The sequence below is a fragment of the Neofelis nebulosa genome, chromosome 3 (assembly GCF_028018385.1).
Source record: "Neofelis nebulosa isolate mNeoNeb1 chromosome 3, mNeoNeb1.pri, whole genome shotgun sequence".
Lineage (NCBI taxonomy): Eukaryota > Metazoa > Chordata > Mammalia > Carnivora > Felidae > Neofelis > Neofelis nebulosa.
Genome location: NC_080784.1, coordinates 39,397,181 through 39,415,364, shown reverse-complemented (window position 1 = coordinate 39,415,364; position 18,184 = coordinate 39,397,181). Strand labels below are relative to the sequence as shown.

General features: G+C 41.6%; 1 long non-coding RNA gene across 1 annotated transcript in view; it reads left to right on the top strand.

Moving 5' to 3' along the window:
* The first annotated feature begins 3,283 nt into the window (after positions 1–3,283).
* Positions 3,284–18,184, top strand: part of LOC131506644 (uncharacterized) — a 31,349-nt gene continuing 16,448 nt past the window's right edge. Inside the window, exons 1-2 of the long non-coding RNA XR_009259076.1 lie at positions 3,284–3,460; positions 14,397–14,591. This is a non-coding gene — a long non-coding RNA (uncharacterized LOC131506644). The remainder of the gene's footprint in view (positions 3,461–14,396; positions 14,592–18,184) is intronic.

Below are 18,184 nucleotides of genomic sequence, written 5' to 3'. Positions count from 1 at the left end.
GAGTTCTCATGGTAAATTATAAGACTTCCTGTTTCCAGTCTATGCCAAAGTCACCAGGACTCAGCCAGAGTCCCCAGTTGAAAGTGGGTGATATTGCTCTGAAACTGATTCTGAGTCAACTCCACCAAAATCCTTGTTTGAAAAACAAAAAAGCAAGAGGGAAATAGAGGGCCAAAATCCTTCCTTACAAAGGAGAGCAAAATGAAGCTGACAAGGACGTGCATAACACAATCTCCTGAGAAGCTGTTGTCTCTAGTAAGAAACACCTGTGGTCAGGGGCAAAGGGAAACAACCATTGCCTACACCTGGGTGACCATTTGTCAAAATACCTGTTCTTTTCTTTCAGAAAGAGAAGGAAGGGGTACCTGGGTGGCTCAGTCAGTTAAGCATCTGACTTCAGTTTAGGTCATGATCTCACAGTACGTGAGTTAGAGCCCCACGTCGGGCTCTGTGCTGACAGCTCAGAGCCTTGAGCCTGCTTCCAATTCTGTGTCTCCCTCTCTCTCTGTTTCTGTTAGCAAATAGCAAAGGGATGGTAATTGCTCTATAACAGCCAAAGTTTCATTTTAGATGAAAGTGGTTCTGTTGCCCTGATCCTTGAATGGGCTGTTTCTTCACATTCTGAAGGTCCTAAAGAATACTGAAAATGGGTTAACTGTCTGTTCTTCAGAATTAAGGTATGTAGCAGCCAGTGTTTAGAGTTATGCTATCTAACTATTGCCATGCCAACTCCAGGCTTTCAAACACCACGTCATCAGTGACAGGGGGTCATTAGATCCTTTTGTGTATCAGAAAGTGAATGCATACAGTTAGCATGGGAAGAGCATGGGAACTTTCCAACAATCCCTTTCACTGAGTTATTGTCAGGCCCACTATGCCTGGTGGGAACCAAGATATAATAAGACAAGCACAAGGGATGAGGCACATTGGTGGCTGATTCGATTAAGTGGCTGACTCTTGATTTCAGCTCAGGTCATGATCTCATGGTTGTGAGGTCAAGCTCCGCATCAGGCTTTGTGCTCACAACTTGGAGACTGCCTCCTGCCTCTCCTGTCTCCCCCTTTCTGCCCCTACCACACTCATGCTCGCTCTCGCTCTCTCTCTCACTCAAAAATGAGAAATGTCTAAAAACAGGTTTAAAAAAGAGAGAGAGAGAAAGAAAACTCGTGGTGGAATGAGAATGGACACATGAGAGCCAAAGTTCTTCCTTCCCTATGAGAAAGGGATCAAGCAGAGAATAAAGTGACTAGTATAACCTATCTGAAGCTGGCTGTCTTCAGAATTGGAAGCAAGTGTGCACTAAGGAACGGGGAAAACACCACTGGGTTTACCTGGAAGCCCAGTCCAGAGGAAACCTTCATCTGCATTTCAAATCAGAATGGGATAAAACTGAAAATATACTATATGGCCCAGGGTTTTCTTGTTGCAGAAGGACTCCTCCTAACTCCTTCTCCTAATACCTCTGGGCCTGCCTATAGGCAAATGTTCCACGCTGGGCCCCTCAAATGAACTAGGTCTCCTGATGTATGCATGGTTCTATAACACACGTTGTGTGAGGTCCCATAGCCCAAAGTATCCCAGAGTCCAGAGAACTTGGCCCTCAAATTAGCCTGCATTGGTCTGGCCCCAGATGCCTACCAGAGGAAACCTAGTTTGACAAAGAGACCAAAAATGGACATGGATACACAGAGGCCCAAAGTTCTTTCTTACAGAGGAGAATAGGATAAAGCAAAGAATAAAGTGACCAGCATAATCTCAAGTGTAAAACACACCAATGGTTTGGACCCAGGGAAGTGTTCATTGGCTACACCTGACACCCCACTGCAATAAATGTAAATCCATAAGGTGGGTAAGCCAGGAATTCTTCTGTCTATTGCCTTTTCTCCTGCCCTTTCCATCAAGTATAGATGCAATATTCCTTCAGTGACTCAAGGTCGGTCTCCCTGTGGACCTTCAAGTGTTTAGAACCAGGCAGGAGACTTTGCCTGGGCTCTTTCTGCACTGACCAGTATCTGGGAGCAACATGCCCATCTGGGGGCCTTCTGTTTTTTCAGCATGAAGGCAGCTCAATAAGCCCAGTGTCGGACATAATCAGGGTAAACATCCCCATGCCACCTTCAGCCTGTCAAGCACCACATGTTCAGTCAAAGGAGAGCATGTTTTTCTTTGGGATGTCAGAAACTGATTGATCTTGGTTAGCTCAGGCAGTGACAGGGAACTCTCCATTAATCCCCGAGTGCTTCTAATGTGAGTGACAACCCCATTGCTCCTGAGTGTGACCTCCTTAGATAATCCGAAAGGAGATGGGAACATATGGAAAGCCAGAGTTTTTATTTTAAGAGATATGTAGGATATAACTTATATTATCCAATAATTTGGTGCCTAGCTTCATTTCCCCTTTCTGCAGAGCTGAGACTGGCTCCATCCCACTCCTCTGTCCCTGCCTACATGCAAACATTCTGTGCCAGCCTCCTTCCAAAGCTTTATGTCTTTTGTGGCCAACGGGAAGGCTGAAAGGCAAGCCCTGTGGGTGGGCCCATGTTGCCTTACTTTTCTGCAAGTTGGGAGGACGTGACCTGACTCCCCATATGACAAGAGAGGACATGGCTCTTACACTCTGGCCCTGAATCCCCACAGTAATTGCCTAGTAGAAAAAGTGCCAGGGGATGGCAATGGAGGCAATGCCCAAGTTTTTCGCTGCAGAAGAGGATGGCATAATGCTGAGAGAGAAATGAGTAGCTAAGCTCCTTCTGGTTCCATAAGGGAGGCCAGCTCCATCCCAGCTCCTCTGGACTTAGCCTATGGGAAGAAATTCTGTTCTGGGCACCTTGCAGTGCTTTAGGCCTCCCTTTGTCAATAGAGTTAGGAAATTCAGGTCCCAAGGGGCCCTGTTGCTCAACCTATCCCTGAGGAAATTGAGGCCAATGCGACTGTCCAGTTAAAAGCAGAGGAGACACCTCTTGGACACTGGCTGTGAATGTCTCACAGGGAAGACCTAGTTTGAAAAAGGGCAAAAGTGCCTAAGTTCTCCATTTAAATTGAGAATGGAATAAATCTGAGAATGAAATGACCAGCACACTCTTTTGACAAGCTGGCTGACTTGGGCATGAGAAACACCTCTTGGCTGGGGTAAAGGAATCCTCTATTGGCTACCCTGGTAACCAGTTTTGCAAGAATTCTTCCTTTGGGACTTCATAAAGGGATGAGAGTCTTTTGTCACTGAGTGGATTTCTTACCCTAACCTACAGTGGATAGTCACTAGTGGTTTTAGTATAATGGATTTTCACACTTATGTCTTTGGAATCAGGCACTTTGGAAGTGTTCCTTGAAAAGGCAATGCCCTGGGCACTTCTGGAGGCTGAATGCTTATATGGGAACCATTTGCTTTTCATGTGAAGGCATCCCAAGTAGCCAGGGGAGAGAGGCAACCTGGGTAACCATCAATGCCAAGCCCCACAAGGTCAGTCAAGGTAGTTAATCCTTATTTGGAGATATCAGAAACTGATTGCTCTAGGCTAGCATAGGAATGGAGTGGGAGCCGGCTAACAATCCCTGGGCATTTGCTGTGTGACTGAAAGCCCTACCACATTTTAATGTGACTCTAAGCCTCCTAAAAACACAGCTCGGGGATCAGAATGGATACATTATGGGTGTGTTGGAGAAGTGAATAAAGTACTGCACCAAAAATGGCGGTTGGGGCTAAAACAAGCTCTGGTCTCTAGATTAGAGACCCCTCCTCTGGGTTCTTCTTCCTTTGTTTGCTGTGAGCATGAAAAACACCACAGATCTATAAGCTGACGACTATAAATTACCCTCCCCCTTGCATTCCAGGCTCAGACCTTCGGAGAAACAATCTCCTCTGAGCCTGCCAGTGTTAAATAAATCTCTGATCCACCAAGATCTCCGAGTGCCGCTTCGTTTTTCCTCCAGCATACCAGCCTTGTTCTGTAAAAAAAAAAAAAAAATTGGTTCCCTGAATGGGAAACTCAACCGCACTGGCCCATTGTTGCTGCTGATTTGGGAGAACGATGAGGCAGTGAGGGAATGAAGGTCTCGAGAGAGAGTGCGTGCTCTGCCTGCATTTCGGCAGTCTCCCTCTCTGTCGCCTCAGTCCAGCCCCCTTCTGCCATTCCCGCCCAACTCAAGGAGACTTGGCAGGTGAGAACCTGGACCCAACATCAGAACTGGTAATCTAGTCAGTCTGACTCACAAGAGTGGAAGGGGGACCTGATCATTCCCCAAGACTTCATAAGTCTCACAGGAGGGAATTCTATGGGAGGGAATGTAATAACCTCTGGTGTGTATGTGAGTGTGAACATGCGACTCAGTCTAGCTTGCCTGCTGAGTTTGATTGTGTGGCTCCATGGGCAGGCGCCCTTGGGTCCCCAGGGACCCATGGAGTTGGAGTGGACCCGTCTGTGATTCCACGATGGATGGTGCTTGGTCTGTGGTGATATCAGAGTGCTTTCTGATTGTGGGCCCCAGGGCTGGGATCTGTGGGGTGAGCATCACCTGAGTTCCTTTGGGACATGGCCAGCCGGGCATCTGGCAGGTCTCCTCATTGGAGGGGGTGCCCCTGTCCCTCTGTCTGTCTTTGTGACTCTGCTTCACGGTAGCATTGTGGGGTCTGGAAAAGCAAGGAGAGACAGGCAAAGGATTAGCCACTTTATCCTGAGACTCACCCAGGGAGCCAAAGAAGCCACCCACCACTCCCCTAGTGTTGAGCCTCCTCATGATTCAGTAGGCTCCCTCCCCTCCCCTGAGGTTGAAACTCTTCCCCCCATGTGTCTTTCCGCTGCTGCCACCATTGCACTGTCACTGCCACTGCCACTGCTGCCCATCTCTCCTCCACTTCTGGGCCAGAGAACGCTCCCCCACAAGGACCTGCAGCCAGATTGCACCCTCGGCCAGATCCAGGCACTCTCCAGATGCTGGTCCACATCTGTTGGTATCAAGAGTCTCTCCAGGGGATTAGAGCAGGGGCTGAGAAGGCCATAAATATGAACCTACTGCAAGGGGAAAGAACATTAAAAAGAATAAGAGTCCCAACCAAGAAAGTCCCAAAAACCCAGCAGATATCAGAAGGAACCTTGAGAAGAGGACCTTATTGGTCTAGCCTAGATGGAACCAGACTAAAAGGGGACGCTGACTTTCTCTCCCTGTTCCTCTGCTTAATAGGTGTGAGAGATTCTCCCTCATTTCCCAGGTTAACAGCTATAATTGGAGCCAACTGCGGTTAGTCTACCTCAGGACAGGGACTTTAAGGAATATTCCCAAGCAGTTGCTGCTTCTGCCTTCCCATTCCCCTCATTTTTCTGTACCAACTTGGGTGTGGTCCTATAACATCCTTAGTGTCTCAGGCACCACTGGTTCATCCTTCCATTCTCCAAGTCAAGGAGCTAAGTGCACCCCCCTTGGACTACCCATTTCAGATACCACCACTGGTGCCCCAAATGAAAATTGACAATGGGGAAAAATTGACTTTTAGGTGGATGCAGGTGAAACATATTCGGTGTATAAACTAACTTAATTTATTGGACGTGTCTTTAAAGTTATGAGCAAAGGTCAAATAAGCTCATGTTATCTCTGTTGCAATTTGTTAATGACAATTAATTTTGTCTGTCTCAAAGGTTTTTTTAATTTAACTTTATTTTTTATTTTTTAAAATTTACAGCCAAATTAGTTATAGTGAAGCAATGATTTCAGTAGATTCCTTAATGCCCCTTACCCATTTAGCCCATCCCCCTCCCACAATCCCTCCAACAACCCTCAGTTTGTTCTTCATATTTATTATTCTCTTTTGTTTTGTCCCCCTCCCTTTTATATTATTTTTGTTTCCCTTCCCTTATGTTCATCTGTTTTGTCTCTTAAAGTCCTCATATGAGTGGAGTCATATGATTTTTGTCTTTCTCTTACTAATTTCACTTAGCATAATACCCTCCAGTTCCATCCACGCAGTTGCAAATGGCATGATTTCATTCTTTTTGATTGCTGAGTAATACTCCAGTGTGTGTGTATGTGTGTGCGTGTGTGTGTGTGTATACCAAATTTTCTTTATCCATTCATCCATCTATGGACATTGGGGCTCTTTCCATACTTTGGCTATTGTTGATATTGCTGCTATAAACATGGGGGTGCATGTGTCCCTTTGAAACAGCACACCTGTATCCCTTGGATAAATGCCTAATAGGGCAATTCCTGGGTCGTAGGATAGTTCTATTTTTAGTTTTTTGAGAAACCTCCATACTGTTTTCCAGAGTGACTGCACCAGCTTGCATTCCCACCAACAATGCAAAAGAGATCCTCTTTCTCTGCATCCTCGCCAACATCTGTTGTTGCCTGAGTTGTCAATGTTAGCCATTCTGACAGGTGTCAGGTAGTATCACATTGTGGTTTTGATTTGTGTTTCCCTGATGATGAACGATGTTGAGTATTTTTTCATGTATTGGTTGGCCATCTGGGTGTCTTCTCTGGAGAGGTGTCTATTCATGTCTTTTGCCCATTTCTTACCTGGATTATTTGTTTTGGGTGTTGAGTTTGATAAGTTCTTTGTAGATTTTGGATACTAAATCTTTATCTGATCTCATTTGCAAATATCTTCTCCCGTTCTGCCGGTTGCCTTTTAGTTTTGCTGATTGTTTCCTTCGCTGTGCAGAAGCTTTGTATTTTGATGAGGTCCCAGTAGTTCATTTTTGCTTTTGTTTCCTTTGCCTCCAGAGACGTGTTGAGTAAGAAATTGCTGCAGGCAAGATCAGAGGTTTTTGCCTGCTTTCTCCTCGAGGATTTTTATGGCTTCCTGTCTTACATTCAGGTCTTTCATCCACTTTGAGTTTTTTGTGTGTGTATGGTGTAAGAAAGTGGTCCAGGTTCATTCTGCATATCGCTGTCCAGTTTTCCAGCACCACTTGCTGAAGAGACTGTCTTTATTCCATTGGATATTCTCTCCTGCTTTGTCAAAGATTATTTGTCCCTACGCTTGTGGGTCCATTTCTGGGTTCTCTATTCTATTCCATGATTTGAGTGTCTGTTTTGCTGCCAGTACCATACTGGCTTGATGATTACAGCTTTGTAGTATAGCTTGAAGTCTGGGATTGTGATGCCTCCTGCTTTGGTTTTCTTTTTCAAGATCGCTTTGGCTATTTGGGGTCTTTTCTGGTTCCATAAAAATTTTAGGATTATTTTTTCTAGCTCTGTGAAGAATGCTGGTGTTACTTTGATTTGGATCGCGTTGAATATGTAGATTGCTTTGGGTAGTATCAACATTTTAACAATATTTGTTCTTCCTATCCAGGAGCATGGAATCTTTTTCCATTTCTTTGTGTCTTCTTCAATTTCTTTCATCATCTTTCTATAGCTTTCAGTGTATAGATTTTTCACCTCTTTGGTTAGATTTATTCCTAGGTATTTTACGGGTTTTGGTGCAAATGTAAATGGCATCGATTCCCTGATTTTTCTTTCTGTAGCTTCATTGTTGGTGTATAGGAATGCAACCGATTTCTGTGCATTGATTTTAAATCCTGTAACTTTGCTGAATTCATGAATCAGTTATAGCAGTTTTTGGTGGAATCTTTTGGGTTTTCCATATAGAGTATCATGTCGTCTGCCAAGAGTGACAGTTTGACCTCCTCCTGGCTGATTTGGATGGCTTTTATTTCTTTATGTTGTCTGATTGCAGAGGCTGAGACTTCCAATACTTTGCTAAATAACAGTGGCAAGAGTGGACATCCCTGTCTTGTTCCTGACCTTAGGGGGAAAGCTCTCAGTTTTTCCCCATTGAGGATGATATTAGCATTGGATCACATGTATATGGCTTTTATCATCTCGAGGTATGATCCTTCTATCCTTACTTTCTTGAGGGTTTTTATCAAGAAAGGAAGCTGTATTTTGTCAAATGCTTTCTCTGCATCTATTGAGAGGATCATATGATTCTTGTCCTTTCTTTTATTGATGTGATGAATCACGTTAATTGTTTTGCGGATATTGAACCAGCCCTGCATCTCAAGTATACATCCCACTTGGTTGTGGTGAGTAACTTTTTTAATGTATTGTTGGATCCAGTTGGCTAACATCTTGAAGATTTTTGCATTCATGTTCATCAGGGAATTTGGTCTATAGTTCTCCTTTTAAGTGGGGTCTCTCTCTGGTTTTGGAATCAGGGTAATGCTGGCTTCATAGAAAGAGTTTGGAAGTTTTCCTTCCATTTCTATTTTTTGGAAGAGTTTCAAGAGAATAGGTGTTAACTCTTCCTTAAATGTTTGGTAGAATTCCCCTGGAAAGCCATCTGGCCCTGGACTCTTTGTTTTTTGGCAGATTTTTGATTACTCATTCGATTTCCTTACCGGTTATAGGTCTGTTCAAATTTTCTATTTCTTCCTGTTTCAGTTTTGGTAGTGTATAGGTTTCTAGGAATTTGTCCATTTCTTCCAGATTTCCCATTTTATTGGCACATAATTGCTCATAATATTCTCTTATTATTGTTTTTATTTCTGCTGTGTTGGTTGTGATTTCTTCTCTTTCATTCTTGATTTTACTTATTTTGGTCCTTTCCTTTTTCTTCTTGATCAAAGTGGCTAGTGGTTTATCAATTTTGTTAATTCTTTCAAAGAACAAACTTCTGGTTTCATTGATCTGTTCTACTGTTTTTTTTTTTTTGGTTTCGATAGGATTAATTTCTGCTCTAATCTTTATTATTTCCTGTCTTCTGCTGGTTTAGGGTTTTATTTGCTGTTCTTTTTCCAGCTCCTTAAGGTGTAAGGTTAGGTTGTGTATCTGAGATCTTTCTTCCTTCTTTAGGAAGGCCAGTATTGCTATATACTTTCCCCTTATGACTGCCTTTACTGCGTCCCAGAGGCTTTGGGTTGTGGTGCTATCATTTTCATTGACTTCCATATGCTTTTAATTTCTTCTTTAACTGCTTGGTTAGCCCACTCATTCTTTAGTAGGATGTTCTTCAGTCTCCAAGTATTTGTTACCTTTCCAAGTTTTTTCTCGTGGTTGATTTCCAGTTTCATAGCATTGTGGTCTGAAAATATGCACGGTATGATCTCGATCTTTTTGTACTTACTTAGGGCTGATTTATGTTCCAATATATGGTCTATTCTGGAGAACGTTCCATGTGCACTGGAGAAGAATGTATACCTTGCTCCTTTAGGATGAAATGTTCTGAATATATCTGTTAAGTCCATCTGGTCTAATGTGTCATTCAAAGCCATTGTTTCCTTATTGATTGTTTGATTAGATGATCTGTCCATTGCTGTGAGTAGGTTGTTGAAGTCTCCTACTATTATGGTATTAGTGATCGATGAGTTTCTTGATGTTTCTGATTAATTGATTTACATATTTGGGTGCTGCCACATTTGGCGCATAAATGTTTACAATTGTTAGGTCTTCTTGGTCTATAGACCCCTTGATTATGATATGATGCCCTTCTGCATCTCTTGATACAGTCTTTATTTTGAAGTCTAGATTTTCTGATATAAGGATGGCTACTCTGGCTTTCTTTTGTTGACCATTAGCATGATAGATGGTTCTCCATCCCTTTATTTTCAATCTGTAGGTGTCTTTAGGTATAAATTAGGTCTCTTGTAAACAGCATATAGATGGGTCTTGTTTTCTTATCCATTCTGTTATCCTATGTATTTTGATTGGAGCATTGAGTCCACTGATGTTTAGAGTGAGTACTGAAAGAAATGAATTTATTGCCATTATCATGTTTGTAGAGTTGGAGTTTCTGGTGGTGTTCTCTGGTCCTTTCTAATCTTTTTTTTTTTTTTTTTTTGCTGTTGATATATATATATATATATATATATATATATATATATATATATATTCATATTCATCTTTTTCCCCTCAGAGAGTCCCCCTTTCCCCCTTAATATTTCTTGTAGGGCTGGTTTAGTGGTCACAAACTCCTTTAACTTTTGTTTGGGAAACTTTTTATCTCTCCTTCTATTTTGAATGACAGCATTGTTGGATAAAGAATTCTTGGCTGCATATTTTTCTGATTCAGCACACTGAATATATCCCGCCACTCCTTTATGGCCTGCCAAGTTTCTGTGGATAGGTCTTCTGCAAACCTGATCTCTCTTCCCTTGTAGTTTAGGGACTTTTTTTCCCTTCCTGCTTTCATGATTCTCTCCTTCCCTGAGTATTTTGTGAATTTGACTATATATGCCTTGTTGATAGTCGGTTTTTGTTGAATCTTATGGGAGTCCTCTGTGCTTCCTGGATTTTGATGTCTGTGTCTTTCCCCAGGTTAGGAAAGTTTTACACTATGATTTGCTCACAAAACCCTTCTACCCCTAGTTTTCTCTCTTCCTCCTCTGGGACCCCTATGATTCTGATGTTCCTTTTTAATGAGTCACTGATTCTTAAATCGTGCTCTTTTGCCTTAATCTCCCTCTTTTTCTCTGCTTCATTATTCTCTATAAGTTTGTCCTCTATATCGCTGATTCTCTGTTCTGTCTTGTCCATCCTTGCCGCCACTGCATCCATTCGTGATTGCAGCTCAGTTATAGCATTTTTAATTTCATTCTGGCTATTTGTTACTTCTTTTATCTCTGCAGAAAGGGATTCTAATCTATTTTTGACTCCAGCTAGTCTTCCTATTATCGTGATTCTAAATTCTGATTCAGACATCTTGCTTATGTCTGTGTTGGTTAAATCCCTGGCTGTCATTTCTTTGTGCTCTTTCTTTTGGGGTGAATTCCTTCGTTTTGTCATTTTGAAGGGAGAAAAGGAATTAATGAGGTAGAAAATTGAAATTTAAAAATACTAAAATTAAAACCACACCCACACAAAAATCGAACAGATGATGCTAGATCCTAGGTGTATTTTGGTCTGGGTGTAGAAAGTGGTTTGACAGATTAGAGAAACAAACAAAAAAAAAGGTGGGGGGAGAGAAAAAAAGGAAATTGAGAATTTGAAAAAATGAATACACTAAAGTAGACTAAAATACACAAACGTAGAGAATATAGTAGGAAAAATTATAGAAAAATATTTTTAATAAAAATTAAAAAGAAATATGATTTTTTTCATTTTCTGTATTTAAGAAAAAAGAAAAGAAATGAAAAAGAAAAAAATAAACAATAAAAAAGGAAAAGACCAAAAAAGAAATCATTTGAAAATTTGAAAAAGTGAATACACTGTAGTAGACTGAAATGAAATGATGGGAGTAACATAGAATTTGAAAAAAATTGATATAAAAGCAAAAAATATAGTAATAAGAATTAAATAAAAATATTTTAAAAATAAATTGAAAGTAAAAATGAAATTTTTCTCTTTCTGCATCAAGAAAAAGAAAAGAAATGAAAAAGAGAAAAAAGAAGAAAAAAAGAAATTGAAAATTTGAAAAGGTGTGTACACTGAAATAGACTAAAATAAAATGATGGAAGTAAAGTAGAATTTGGAAAAAAAATACACAAAAGTAAAAAATATAGTAATAAAAATTAAAGACAGATATTTTTAATAAAAATTGAAAATAAAAATGAGTTTTTTTCTCTTTCTGTATTCAAGAAAAAGAAAAGAATCGTAAAAGACAAAAAGGAGAAAGAGAGAAAAAAAATTGAATAGATGAACCTGCTAATAGATTGAAATAGGACTGAAATTGCTTTGTTTTCCCCTAGAGGTCAGTCCATGTAGCTCTTTATAGTCCATAGATTAAGCCGGCAGTGAGGTTTGTGTTCTTGAAAAGTCAAGTTGTCCCAGTTGGGCTGGGCTTGGTGTAACAGCTCTGCTCCCCCCAGATGGTGCTGCTAGCCAACTGGGGTGGATTGTTATGGTGCTCATGGGTACGCATGCCCATGTGCGGGAGCAGTGAAAAAATGGCACCACCCAGCCACCCAGTCTGTTCTCCTGGATCAGGAGTCATGCACGGTCCTCTGTCTTCAGGTCTCATCCACTCCCCACTTTTCCACTGTCTGTGACCAGGCCCCAGGCAGTACCTCTCTCCTAAGTTTTGTCTCAGATGTGGCTGTTTTCCCCGGCCCCTTACTTCCAAAGGACTGCGGCTTTGACCCACTCTGCCCCTCTGCAGGAGGGTCTTACAGAGCGATGGCCAAATGAGCAATGGCAAAATGTCAGATGCACCCAGGAACGCCCACTGGATGCTGCTGTTGCCGGTGCCCAAGACTGCAGCCAGGTGCCAGCCCGCCTCCACAAAAAAATCACGAGAGAGTGTAGCCTCAGCATTTCAGGAACCATGGAAAATCACAACACACATCTGACACCAGGCTTCACCCTCAACAACCTTGCCCCAGCACCAGTGAATGTGGCTGTCTTCTGGGGTCTGCTGAGACCAGGTAGCTTCAACAGTCTCTACCAAATGTCCTTCCAACAGTGGAACCGCTTTTCTCCATGTGGCTCGAGAACCTCCCAGACCCCACTCTGTTCCTGGGGATTCACCTTTCCCACCAGAGCACCGGCAGGTATCGAACTGCACGGAGTTGCAGACTTTGCGCTCCCCTTGTTTACAGTCTTCATGGAATTTAAACCCTCTCCTTTCTCCTTTCTCCCTTTTTAGTTTAGTCCCTGTGGCTCTTTCTAATTTTTCACTTTCTCTCCAGCTGCTTTTGGGGAGGGGTGCTTTTCCTGTATGCTCCCCCACTCCCCATTCTCCATCTTCTCTCCGCCCGCAAAAGCAGTTCCCTACCTTTCGGGGCTTCTTGGTCCCCAAGTTCAGCTCTTCAGATGTCATGTACCTGCTGAGTTCTGTGGTTCAGGTTGTGCAGATTCTTGTGTTAATCTTCCAATTGGTTTTCTAGGTGTGTAGGATAGTTTAGTGTTGGTCTGGCTGTATTTCACGGATGGGAGACACACAAAAAGCTTCCATGCTGTTCTGCCATCTTGGCTCCTGTCCTGTCTGTCTCAAAGTTTTAATGGGTAATGTTTTAGATAACTTTCAAGGTCCTTGGTAACCTGAAACTTTCCAAATAGGATGGGATGATAAAGCTTTGATTATTGAACATTTGTGTTTTTAACTTCTTATTGCTGTGAAATCAAGGCTATAAGGACCTATTGAAAAACATGCTTTGTACTTAATTTGTTCATGAATTTACCATCTAAATGGTTCTGGTGTAAATACCTCTCAATTGGTTACTAAGTCCTCAATTGGAGACTAAGGTTTCCTAAGAGTTAAATTTCTGCTCAGTGTACTTAAGACTGATGAATATAAAAAAAAAAAGCTACCCTGTATGTAGGAAAGTAGGAAGTATATAAGAAAGATATAAGGAATGGAAATACAGTTTTGTTGAGGGTAGAATAAAGTAATTTTGTGCTAAATGAGACTGGTTATTTGGAAAGAAATGGCTTTGGGACAAAATTTAGAAGCAAAAGAAAGTTGCAGAAGGTTGAGATGAATGGAACTTTTAAAGTACACTGGTATAAGTTTGAAATTCTGCTTTTCTCTCTGCTCAAATGATAAAGTTTTCTTGAACTGTTGATCTACTCTTGATAATACAATGCAAACAAAGGTTTATCCTCCAGGAAAATCAAAGTTTTAGCTTTCATCTTTATCAGGTCTTTGATTACTTAATTAAAACGTCTCAATGTTAAAGGAGCTACGTTTTGATAACAACTGTATAATGCTATACCATTCACCTTTAGGATCTTTTATTGCAACTTTGGTTGAATAAATAAAATTTTAAGATTTGTAATAATCTGTAATCCTATTTAAGATTCACTTATGACTTCTGAGGTTTTAACAAACTTCTCAGGATTTAAATGGTAAATGAAGTCTTCTTGACCAATTAGGCCCTTTTATTTGGGGTGCTAAGTTACTTGGAATAGCACTGTCATACAATGATAAACCTGCCCAAATATATGCAATTCCTAAAATTTTAATGTTTTGATATAAGGTCATCACTTAATAGTCTGATTACTTGAGATGTTATGTGTCACAGAAATAACCGAATTTCTTTGCCAATTGCATCATAATGAACTCTCATCAGATCTTTAACAATGTCTATTTCTGAGAATTTGCCATTTATAATTGTTCTTATTCTCTCAAAAAACGTGTTTCTTCTCCAAGGAGATTTATAAAAAGGACTTTGGGGACAAATACAGTATCTGACATCTTTAAGATTAATACTAAAATGGGTAAGAATTTCCAGAACTAAAACGATGCATTCAAATTAAACAAGAATTAGGAACATTTTGTGATTCTTGTTGAAAATATTGCTGCTTCTCTAATGTTTCTTCTTCCAGATTAAGGAAACTTTCTCTTAAGATATCTATAATATACAAAAATGTCATAAAATATTCGCTTGTAAACTAAAGCATTTATCTTTTCTCTGTACATAATTCCCCTGAAACTCAAAACTCTCAATGAGTATTCTTTCTTTCATGGCAATTACAATTGTTTGCATAAGTTCAATAAGAATCTGTTCATCTTATAACAGGTCACTATTGAAAATACTGTTTGTTTTACCAAGGCTTTGACTGGAATGTCATATTTGAGGATGACATTCATAGACTCAGATATGACCAGACAGCTTTAAGGAACTAGGATTGGCATTATAAAACATGGACCCATAAAGCCCCTTGGAAATGTTGGTCTGGTGCCTTGCTTACAGTTCTCCCAGCAGCCTCACCAGGTAAGTAAAGAAGGTCACTTCCTGGCAGGTTCAGGAACCTCAGGATATCTTGAGGACCTCATGAAGAGGAATTCGCTCAATTCTACAGGTATTGAAGGCCTGTCTGATGGCAAGTATTTGGCTTGGCTTCTGGCCTGGAGAGGCTACTAAAAGTTCAACCCAGAGATTCCTTATAAAAGGTTCCAACAAAGCAAGCTTTAAAAGATCCTCATGATCAATCGCTACTCTTGCTGAGCTTATGTAAATAATTAGGCCAGATTTGTTAAGACTGGATTTGTTCTGCAAATGCATTGGTCTCAATTTGGCTATCTCTGGAGAGGGAAATTTTAGAGACAACAACTATGTTTCAACAATGCACCGTTATGGATGTTAAATTCTAGTTATGATTGCCTTTAAATGTTTTTTGTTTGCCTAAACTAGACAATTTGAGGTAAACTTATAAAAATTGTCATAGTATTTCATGTATAGACAATCTTCTGTGTTTGTTATTCTATGGGGATAATAAGACCCCTTGGGTGTATGATTATTTAAACAACTGGAATGGATCTGTAAATATGCAAACCATATCTTCCCTAAGCCTGATCTGACAGTTACCAGAACCCCGCCCCTTTCAAAGACTTAGAGATGGAATTTATAGACATACAACCAAATAGAGGATTCAGTTTCAGGTATCACCCCATGGGTCAATCACTCCAGAGCTAAGAAGGCCACCTCCGAGGAAACCTCAACCTGAAGAAGCCATCCAGATCCAGTCAACCTACTTAAACTGACCCTCAAAAAGACACTGGCCCCTGAGATCTCCAGCCCTGCTCTAGCCACACCCGGAAGCTGGCTGGCCTGCACACGGAAGAAGCTTGAGGAATCAACATGGGGACCAAGCCCAGGGGTTTGGATGCAACTCTGCCAGCCCTTTCCCCTCACTGGTATCATAGCCCTGATCTTACTTCTTACTGTTGGGCTGATAGAGACTGCACCAACAAGGTGGACATGGGACAAAAGATGCATGCTGGATCTCACATACCTCTTATGGTTGGGAGCATTATTAAGTATTGCCTGTATATTATGATAACCTCTCTCACCCTCACAACTGCCACTTAACCACTTTGCCCCCAGGGTTGTTATATGACAATAAAGGGGTCAAGGGCATTCAGTCCCTTCACCTCCCTCCACAAAGATTGTTACAAGGGAGAAACACCCACTCTGTCAGTCACCCACTGCCCCAAGGACTAAGTATTGGACCATAGAGATAACCCAAAATTTCAGGAAGACATGTCACAACGAGGGCCTCCAGAGAGGGAAGCGAGCTCGCTACACTTTCCTTCCTAAATGGGAGATCTCAGACAGGGGAGGTGTGCAAGACAGGGCCTTTCAAAAAGTTATAGGATACCCAGGATAGGGTAATACAAGCCACAAAGGCAACCACTCCGCTGGCAGCCTACCAGGGATTGAACCTTTCATCCCTCAATCAAATACCAATTCCCCCACTCCAGCATTGGGCCAACTCTACAAGTCCTCCATAAAATAGATAATCACACCCAAACCTGCTGGATGTTATGGCCCTCAGCCGAAGAGCTTACCTAGCCACTCCTATCCCTTTGACATGGGAAGCTCCTGAAAATCTAAAAACCAACACCTCTGTCTTAATTGGACTCCTGGCCACTGGGATCCTTCTCACAAATGACAACAATCTAATCTGTACAGTTCCTGGTGTATGAACGGTACCTCTCTGTGTGAAAGAAATATAACTTTACAGAGGAATACAACCCTATGTTCAACCCCTGGGGTGTTCTATCTGTGTTTTAATTTGGCCTACTGATGCTTAGAGGCCAAGTGGACTCAGATATGTTTTTCCATCCTCCTAACCCCAGAGATATCCGTGTACACTGAAGATCAATTCCTAACAGCGTTTAGCCCCAAGTCCCAGGCTAAACGGGCAATCTGCTACCTGTTCTTATAGGAGCAGGAATTGTGACAGGAACTGGAACCAAAATAGGGGGCATAGGTTCATCTGTAGGACTATACCATAGACTATCTCAAGTGACAAATGAAAACATGGAATAGGTGGCAGATTCTGTGGTAACCTTACAAAGCCAAATAAACTCCCTGGTGGCAGTGTTCCTCCAAAATAGGTGGGCCCTCAACCTCCTCACTTCAGAAAAAGGAGGGACTTGTATCTTTCTGGAGGAGGAATTTTGCTATTTTGTAAACCTGTCAGAAATAGTTACAACTAAGGTTAAGGGACTCAAGGAAAGAATTCAATGTAGACAACAGGAAAATACTGAATCGAGAGAATGGGATCTCACAGACTGGGCATCCTGGCTCCCTACCCTGGCAGGGCCCCTCTTTTCCATAATTTTACTTGTGACCATTGGCCCCTGTATACTAAATACCCTGGTAAGTTTTATTGGAAACACTGTTTCTCGCCAAACTGCAGCACATATTTTAACCCTCCGAGGGTACCAATCATTAGAACTAAAAAGTGATGCCTAATAAAAGATTTTTTTAAAGGCATCAAAGGGGGGAATTTGGGGAAAATGAATAAAGTTTACACAAGATGGCTGATGGGACTACAACAAGCTCTGGTCTCTGGCTTAGAAACCCCTCTTGCAGGTTCTTCTTGCCCTGTTTTCCCCATGAGTGAAACCACCCTCCCCCACAAATACGGAGGCTGACAACTATAAATTACACTTCCCGCTTGCATTCGGCGCTCAGAACTTTGGAGAAATGGTCTCCTCTGAGCCCGCCAGTGTGAAATAAATCTCTGATCCACCAAGATCTCTGAGTGCCACTTGGTTTTTCCGCCTGCATTCCAGCCTGATTCAATAACATCAGGACTACACAATGAAAACCCTAGAGACTTCCAGGCTAGGACTCTCAGTCCGTCACAGGAAAACCTGCTTAGAAAAAGAACAAGGGAATTGGAAGGGATGAATTTGGTCCAAATTCATTGTCTCAGATGACAATGGAATAAAACTCTGAATGAAGTGACTGACACACCTCCCAGAGAAGGTTGAAATCCTGGGACTAGGGAAAACCTGGGGACCATAGAGAAGTGGAACATATTTTACTTCCCCCTGGGAGTCCTAAAGTAGCATAAAAGCCCTACATTTGAATTCAAACAGTGTAGGAAAGCTAGGACACCTGCCAGCTTTGCAGCTTTTCATGCCAGAGGGTAAAAGCAGTATGATTTTGGGGGCAGAGTCTCAATATGGGCTGATGCCAAGGCTGTGGGACTGGGTTCTGAGTTTTAGGGTTTTGAGTAGTTTCTTTCATGTTTACCTGCTTTAAAATGGAATGGGCACATGGGAACACTTAGAGGCTCAGAAAGCAGGATATTCAGGTAGTCTATGGCAGGGACACAGAGCACAGCAATAAACACTGAGCAAACCGATACTGAACAAACAAAACTCCCCAAGTTTTTAGGAGGGAAATATTTTCCTCTTGATATCAGAAATTAGTTGTTCTGGGAGTAGAAAGACAATATTCATATATGCTCGCTGCGAGTTAATCAGCTCAATCTGTGTGATTTTTTCCTCTGAATGTGGCCCTGAAGGCCACATCTCCATCAGCTTTTCTCACAGAAGTGAGGCCAA